At 52.5% G+C, this 8,704-nt stretch overlaps 1 pseudogene across 1 annotated transcript; it reads right to left on the reverse strand.

Annotated features, from left to right (window-relative positions):
* Positions 1 to 1,068: 1,068 nt before the first annotated feature.
* On the reverse strand, positions 1,069 to 1,886 carry LOC128781207 (RNA-binding protein PNO1 pseudogene; annotated as a pseudogene). The gene has a single exon (XR_011651387.1). The product of XR_011651387.1 is annotated as an RNA-binding protein PNO1 pseudogene (transcript).
* Positions 1,887 to 8,704: the final 6,818 nt, after the last annotated feature.

The following is an 8,704-nucleotide window of genomic DNA, read 5'->3' on the forward strand; positions in this document are numbered from 1 at the left end:
GTCAGAAGGAACCCGACCAGTTTTGTCTACATCTCGGGAGAGGACCGGTCGCCCAGCCTGCGCCTGACCCTTTCAGTGGCAGGGAGCTCTCTGTCGCAAACCCTTCCATTTTGGGTTCCAGTTGAATTAAAACCTTCTTCCCTGGGGCTCTCCCCCAGTGGCCCTGGTTTGCTCCCTAGGGGAGCCCCGCAAGCGGCTGACTGTGTTATCTTTGCCTGGGAGGACAGAAGTCTAACTTGAGTTAAATGCACCTCCCCCACACGGCTTTTACAAGGCAAATGTGCCCCGGCAGGGTGGCTCCGTGGTTGGAACGACATCTTTTTCTTTTTTTTTTAGAGATGTACAAGCACACGCATCACAAGTTTAATGAAGTGAGTTCTTTCATTTAAAAAATGCATAAACTGAATCAGACAATATTTAAATAGCCAGACACCAGTTAAAACATTCTATTACATTTGAAGAATATATTTTCTAAGGAGTAAGAACATTCTTTTATCATCTTACTACTTAGAAGAAACCCCACATACACACTTACATAAAGAATAACATTTTTTTCCTCATGTCAACCTGTTGATACAGGTCTTTAATTTTAATTTCACAAGTCACAAAACAGGTACAAAGAGCAGCCTTTTTGGTTCACTCTGGCCAAACTGCTGCTTACGAGTGACCCGACTGTAAAATAGTGACACATCACCCAGTACTCGGGGCCGTGATTCAGAGAGGTTTTCTGAGACAATACTTTAATTACAACTTGGAGAAGAAATTTTCTTCAATTTAAAAGTAAAAAACTTATAAATTCATATAGAAAAGCAAGAGTTTTCCCTCCAAATGAGTTAGAAACTGCAAATCTGCTACATGTAATTTAAAATAAAAAAGATAAGTTATAGTTAATGTTTAAATATAATCATGGTACTGAAGTTGGATACTTAAGTTACACTCAAACTTGTTGAGTGAACACTGTCGAACTTTTCCTTTTTGTTTATTCTTCCCGCTGAGAACTGAAGAAGGGAAGGAGATTTGAAGTCCCTGCAAAACCCCTCACATGGCTTCTTGTGACTCCTGGTGACGGGGAAGGTCTTCTCTAGAGTGCAAAGACAAAAGTCTCCGATCTGAACTCAAAATCGATCCGCTGCTCTGCTGGCCACAGCTCAAATATTGCCATAAACCTTTGACGGAGGATTTCCCAGGATGAGGTTGCAAATGGCAGTTCTTGCCATCTTGATGTTTTGGAAAGAGCCAAGAATGTGAACTTTCACATCAGCTAAAACTATCCGCGTCCGTGTCACATTCTCTATGGTGAACTTGGTTTTTCCTCCTTGGCCAGCGATTCTTCCTATTGCCCTTGACAGGTGGTCTCCCTTTAAGGGCTTCACATCTGTAATTTCAAAAGACTCTAAGAAGAGGTCATTCAACCTAATTAGAGCAAGTGCATCCTCCACCTGAAACCCGAGAATAAAGGCTTTCACAAAATCAGCTGCTTTTGTCAGAGCGCTAACATCCTTGGTTTCTTTACAAGTCCTGATTTCTACATTCCTCGATTTCAAGTTAAAGCGTATCTGAAGTCCCAAATATTCTACAATAGGCGTAAATATCTTCAACCAGTTCTCTTTTAATGGTGTGTATCTGTTAGCTGGGACTGGAATTTTCCTGGTTTCTTCTTTCCCGTCCAGGATCCCGTCCCTGGAGAGGGGCGGAAAGACGGGCCTCTTGGCGGGCCGGGCCTCCACCGTGTCCATTGGACCCGCGTCCCCGCCTTCCCCGGCCGCAGACAGCTCTTCAGCCTGCTGCTTCTTCGCCCGTCCGCCACCCTTGCGAGTGACCTGGGTGAAACCGTCCTCGGCCGCGGCGTCCTGAGACTCCATCTCGGTGGCCATCCTCAGGAATCTCCTGGAACGACATCTTGTACACCGAAAGGTTGTGGGTTCGATCCCCGGTCAGGACATGTACAGGAGGCAACCGATCGATATTTCTCTCTCTTTCTCTCCCCTTCCCTCCCTCTCCTTCTAAAATCAATGAACATATCCTTGGGGGAGGATTAAAAACAAAGTAAATGTAACGGTGACCATTTTAAGTGCGCTGTTGGGTGGGCGGGCGGACACTTCCAGACAGAAAGATGCTTCGGGGCTGGCATAGCTCCCTGTGGACATGCTTTCTCCTCCACACAGAAGGCCAGGCCCAGTGCTTTGGGGAGCCCCAGGACCAAGTGGGGTGTCTGCAGCCCTCCTAGGAGCTGCAGACGAGGCTGCTGTCACACGGGCTCGGAGGAGATCGCCTTCCAAGGATTTTCTGAGGGTTAAGATGGCTTCCTTCTGGTACCTGAGCATCTCCTTGGGTGCCAAGGTGACGGATGGAAATTTTTTCCACAATGTAAGCCGTTTTGACATCAAGTGTGCTTTTCCGAGGCACTTTGGAACTGATCGTTGGCCATCAGCCTGTGACAAAGCTGCATATTATCGGAAATACCACAGGAGCGGCTCTCCTCTGCTCTATAACTCAGGGAGCACGCGAGGCGCTGAAATTCTAATACCTCATTTTCATGACAAACGAGGCAACAAGAGCCCCAAACGGCAGCCATGAATCTCTGGTCCTGACCGCGATCCATTGCCCCGGGAGGGGCCGAGTGCCCGGCGCTTAACCTCTCGGGCCACACGTGGCTGCATGGGGCGCATGCTCAAAGCCGACCCCCCCAGGGTAGGGCTGCAGTTCCCGTGGCTCTGGCATCCTAATCACTTGAGTGGACTCTATTCTAAGGCGCACGGACAGGTCAAGAGGCCAGGATGGTTAAGAGGTACACTGGACGTGGCTCACAACACAGAGAGCCCTTGGCAAAGGGGCGATCCATAGCCACAGGAGTGGAAACGCCCCGTGGACGTGAGCCCGTGAGTCGTGGTTAGCGCCCCGTCCGGGCGGCTCGGCCAGAGTATCCGGAGGGTACCAGGCAGTTAGTTCATGTAAGCGGTCGGTTCGCTCACTTGATGTGCAAACCAGAACACGACTCAATGTGTGTACCAGCCCTGGAGATGCCCAAGTACACTCAGCCTCAGTTACAAACAGTTTTCACGACAGAGCAAACTTGGAAGTAGGACACAGGTCCATCTGACCCTCCAAGAGGAAACTCTGGCGATTAAAACACGAGGGGGTGGGGGTGGGCTTATATTAGCCAGGGTTCTCCGGAGAAACAGAACCCGGGGCATGTGTGCCCGTGTGTGCTTATATGTGTGTGTGTGCATGCATGTAAAATAACGAACTGGCTCCTGCGATTATGGAGTCTGGCAAGTCCCGGGATCTGCGGTCAGTAACCTGGAGACCAGCAACCCTGAGACCCAGACAGAACTGATTTTCAGTCTCAGTCGAAGGCAGAGAAGAGGAACCAATGTTCCAGCCTGAAGGCTGTTGGGCAGGAGGAATTCCCTCCTCCTCAGCCTTTTGGGTCTGTCCACACCTTCGACTGATTGGGCACGGCCCACCTGCTGGGGAGGGCAATCTGCTTTACTAGATCTGCTTCAAATGTGAATCTCCCCCAGCAACACCCTCCCCCGGAGTCGTGCCTGACTGGATGTCCGGGCACCCAGTGGCCCAGTCCAATTGGCACACAGAACTACGTGTCACAGGTCGACCTTGTCAACCTGGCTCCCACACACGTCTCCTTAAACCATCCTTAATCTCCAAAGAGAGATAGTAACCAGGTCATAATTCTGCCCCACTGGATACAGTTATCCTGAGTACGACCGAAAACGCACGAACTCCTACCCCAGAGGAGGAGGTAAAGCCTGTGAGGGAGGCTTACTCTGGCCTGTAACTTAAACACTGTGAAGTAATGTTGACGATACTTTAATACCATGCAAGAGAGTCCACGCATTTCGTGTTATGTGATGAGGGAATAAGAGAGGGAAGAAAACAGAGGCATTTGCTTACTACATACACACAAACACATTCACAACAAAATGAGGAGGACATTCTCACGACCGTTATGGTCCTCCTTTCTGTAACTGGCCACCTGGTCATTGCTGCCTTTCATAACAACCTTCTTGTACTACCGACTGTGTCCACTTTGTCTTCAGCCAGCACAGCTGGCTTGGTTTTCACCTGGTGCGGTGACCCCGACCTTCTAGACCAGGGTGTCAAACTCATTTTCCCCGTGGGCCACATCAGCCTTGTGGTTGCCTTTAAGGGGCTGAATGTAATTTCAACTCCTGAACAGTTAAGGAGTACTTACGTTTATACAGTCCTAAAATTATTTTGGCCCTTTGAAGGTAACTGCAAGGCTGATGTGGCCCCCGGGGAAAATGAGTTTGACACCCCTGGTCTAGGCCATTAGGAATCCTGCCTGGATTGAGTCATAGTTTCCCATGGACCTGGGTCACAGGGCCTGGAATGCTAAGAGGTGCCTGGAGGGACCACCCACATTCCAGAATAGTCTTCCTTCCCTACACCGTGGAATGGTGGTAGCCTGTTCATTCAGAGCCATGAGGAACCCGAAGAGGCAGGTGGCCGGGGAGCAGGGGCAGAGTGAGTGGGCTGAAAGCAGCACAATCCACCTGTTTGGTGATTGGTTGGAAGCTGAGGGGTGGGGGGAAGGAGGGATCCCAGCAGTCCCCCGGGGCTGTGGCTCCCATCGGGTGGAAAGGAGCAGTTCAGGGTGCTCCGATGCTAAGGGACGGAGCTGAGGGGAGGGAGGAGCTGAGTGATGGCGGGAGCACCCCCGCCCAGCCTCTGCCTCCACGGGCTCCCCATCTGTGTGCCTCCTGCCGGTGTCTGGATTCCTCCTACATTGTCTCTTCACCATGCTTCCTGCCTCAGCTGCCCTGAGGTCCCCGATGTCCCACCTGGGGTGGGGTCCCCCTCAATGCTCCCTCTAATCCACAACATCAGTGCTCATCCCAGGGCAGGGGACAGCAGCCTCCTTTGCTGAAGGTGCCCCAGTGTCTTGCACACCCTCAGGTCTCCTCACCCTGCCTATTTGTTTTGCTCCAACCCTGTCTGTCCAGTCCTGGCACCACCTGGGAGCACGCTTAGGAAGCAGACCATGTGAGTAAAGCTGGGTGGACAGAAAACACATTAAATAGTTCTCAGCCCCATTCGGAAACGCATGGGGCTGAGCTTAGCGGATGTGATTAAAGGACTCGCTGTCTGGCCTGTTGGAGAGAGAGGGATTCAGCAACAAGGATCTCCAGACTCTGTCCCAGGGGAGAGCTGTCCTCCGGCTCCCTGGCTGCTTGTCTTAAAGCACCAGGGTCCTTTCCTTCATTTGCATTAATAGATCAGTCTAAAATGATTAAGCCTTCTGTGGTTTTGCTGCCCATAATTCATTGAATCATATAAAAGCTGGAAGGGAGTTTAGAAAGAACCATCACCCCAAACTTCGATTGATGGATGTGAGAACCAGAGAGGTTAACTGACTGGCTTGAGGTAGCACAGCAAGTTCCTGGCAGAGCGCTGAGTAGAACCCAGGTCCTTGTCGGTGGGATCAGCTCTGCTTCTTACCCTCCCCGGGCCTGCAAGAGGAGGCTGGCTGAAGCACATGGCGACGAGCTGGTGAGGAGGAAGCGACAAGGAAATGTCCTCGCCCCGTGCTCCATCCCCATCTGACACTCTGCCTCGGTCACATGTGGGTTCCGAGTAGCAAGCAGAGCTGACGTTTTACTGGAGCAAAACACCAAGGGACTGGTGTGCCCAGGCCAGGCTTGGAGTTGTGAAACCTCAGACGAGGGATGAGGGCAACACGACACGGGTCTGAGAAAATGGTCCTCGGTGATCTGTCCTCTGGACTCACGGCTGCGGGATGCCCAGAGGCAAGACAGGGAGACCCCTGCGTGAGGGGCAGAGGGGCTGTGCCGGGCTCCCCGGAGTTGTCCTACAATAAGGATGGGTTAGGAACTGGGTCTGGCCGATTATACAAGAGGACCCACCCGCCTTGTCTGGCAAGAACTGAGGGCAGGCAAAGCTCCCATCACACGTCTGCTGCCCTAACTTCGCTCACAGCTGGGTCAGCGCTGAGTGAACCAGGAGCAGCCTGAGCTGGTGGTGAGGGGACTCAGGACAGAAGCGGATGACTCTTCGGCTAAAACGACCCTATGTGGTTGTTTCACCCTCGTTCAGAACATTATTTAGATTGGCCTATTCCATGCCGGAAGACGAGATTGAGTTCCACGAAGCCACACTTGGTGGGTAGTAATTGTTTGCAGAGCCATTTTCTACTTTTCCTAAAGAGCTGTGATGGGGAGAATGATGGTAAATCGTTGGTACATATTCTCAGCCGCTTTAGATGAAAGCTGTTCCACCATGCATCCCGCAGTTTCATGGCCACTATCGGAGCCCTGTGGGGCAGCCTCCTCACAGGCCCTGCGTGCACTCGACTGGCCCTTGCACGGCTCTGCATTGCCCAGCGACTGCCCGGCACGTTCGAACCTCGGAGCGCAGCGAAGGGAGGCTCCGGGGAATGAAGAAGGAGCCGGGGCTGCGGGGAGACCTGCACCCCCTTTTCAGAGCGGTACAAGGAGAGGGGTCAGATGCACATATGTTCTTTGGAGGGATCTATCCCTCTATTGCCCGAGGCTTCCTGGGTAGCCTCACTGAGCGCGTCTGCCTCAGTCGTCCTCCAAACAAAAACAACAAAATAAGCACCCACGTCGGCCTTATATCCGACTGTCCAGCAGGGGTGTCCAGCCTTTAGGCATCTCTGGGCCACATTGGAAGGAGAAGAGTTGTCTCGGGCCACACATTCAATACATTGCAACACGTAATCACAAAATAATCTCATAAAGTTTTAAGTAAATTCGTGATTTTGTGTTGGGCTGCGGGTTGAACGCCCCTGGCTGCAGCGGGACCCTCTACCTCAGGGCCATTGGGCCACCGGGCCACCACACGGATGAGCCCACTGCAGATGGTGGAGTGGGAAATGCACCCACTGTGTCCCCGCCCGCTGTTGACCAGTCATGCCACGTCACCACCCCACTTCGTTTCCCTGGTGGCCTTGCTGCTTGGCCCACCTCTGCAGGCGTTTGAGATTCCCATACAAAACCCACACAGTGCCCCTCCGGGGAGGTGTTGGCCCTCCCAACCTGGGGGACCGGGGTATTTTCTCAGCCATCCAAGCCCTGCTTCCATGGGAGGTTGGTATTGAGGTCATCACTCAGCACTAAACGTTAGGGCCCTGCCACCGGCGCCTGGGAGACTAGGACTTGAACTTGAAGTACCTTAAATTCCGAGTTGATTCATTCATCAGTGCTTGGGGCGATGGTGGCTGCGGAAGGAAGGCGGGCTCTCCGCAGAGACCCGAGCCACATGCCCCTGGCAGACCACATCGAACTTGGGAGCGGGGAGGAAATAGCGGGAGGGTGGATGCATTTCGGGAATCTTAAACGCATCACGGGAACCCCACCCCGCCAACAAAGCGGGGGGCAGCGAACAGGGGTCGATAGCGCCTGGAAGGCATTTTTGCGGCTCTTTCGATGCCTGGAGGGCTGGACAGGGCAACGCGGCCCCTCAGCTCCCAGCTCTCCTCGTGGGGCTCGGGGAAGACCAGACTCCCAGACCCCCTGCTGTTGGCACGTGACTAGTCCCAGCCAATGAGCTGCGGAGAGTCATTTCCTGGCTGCCGCTGGGCTGCCCTCTCCTGGTCGGGGAACGTGGGGTCTCGCGGTGAGTTGGGGGAACTGGAGGGAGCAGCTGGGATTGCTGAGTCCCCGGGAGCCCCCGGTGCCCCGGGCTGTCGCCCGCATGCGCGGAGGGTGTGGTACAGAAGGCAAACAAGACATTTCTCAGTGCTAAGCTAATGAGATTTCGGATTTTTTTTTTTTTTTTTTTTTTGGTTAATTTCGTTTAGCCTAGCTTTTTTTTTTTTTTTTTTTTTTTTAATCCTCACTCGGGGATATATTTATTGATTTTGGAGAGAGGAAGGGAGAGAAAGACCTTGATGTGAGAGAGAAGCACTGACTGGTTGCCTGCCGTGCACGCCCCGACAGGGGGAGTGAACCCACGACTTAGGTAAGTGCCCTGATCGGGAATCAAACCCCCAGCCTTTTGGTCTGTGGGACGGTGCTGCAATCCAGGGAGCCAGCCAGGGCCAGCCTAGCTTATCCTCACTGATGGAATGATTGGGTACTGCTGGAGATGGAAATAACAGAAGGGGCAATGGTCAGCCTGCTGCGTGCGGGAGGCTTGTGACACGTTCCCACCTGGTCCTCATCCGATTCTTTCTTGTTTTTTTTTTTAAGGTTTTACTTATTTAGTTTTAGAGAGAGGAAGGGAGGGAGAAAGAGTGGGAGAGAAACATCAATGTGTGGTTGTCTCTTGCATCCCCCCTCCCCGCTACTGGGGACCAGGCCTGCAACCCAGGCATGTACCCTGTTGGGGAATCGAACCTGCGGCCCTTCGGTTCATAAGCTGGCGCTCAATCCACAGAGCCGCACCAGCCAGGGCGATCTCAGCAGCTCTTGTCAGATTGTGTTGGGCTTCATCTATTTTGTTGTCCCAAATGTCCAATCTTCGTCAGCTGTGAAACATCCGAAGTGCTGACGGGGTTCTTGTGGGCAACACACTTCTCACTGCCGAGTCTGTGGGCTTAGTTCTTCTTAATTACGTCAGTGCTGGGCCATCATTCACGTTTACTGATGCTGTCTGCTCATGTCTCAGAGATTTATGGGGGCCCAGATTCAGCCCGCATACAAGAGACCGCAAGAGATCTCTGTATTCTCAGCATCTT

Source organism: Desmodus rotundus, chromosome 6 (assembly GCF_022682495.2).
Source record: "Desmodus rotundus isolate HL8 chromosome 6, HLdesRot8A.1, whole genome shotgun sequence".
In the NCBI taxonomy this organism is placed as follows: domain Eukaryota; kingdom Metazoa; phylum Chordata; class Mammalia; order Chiroptera; family Phyllostomidae; genus Desmodus; species Desmodus rotundus.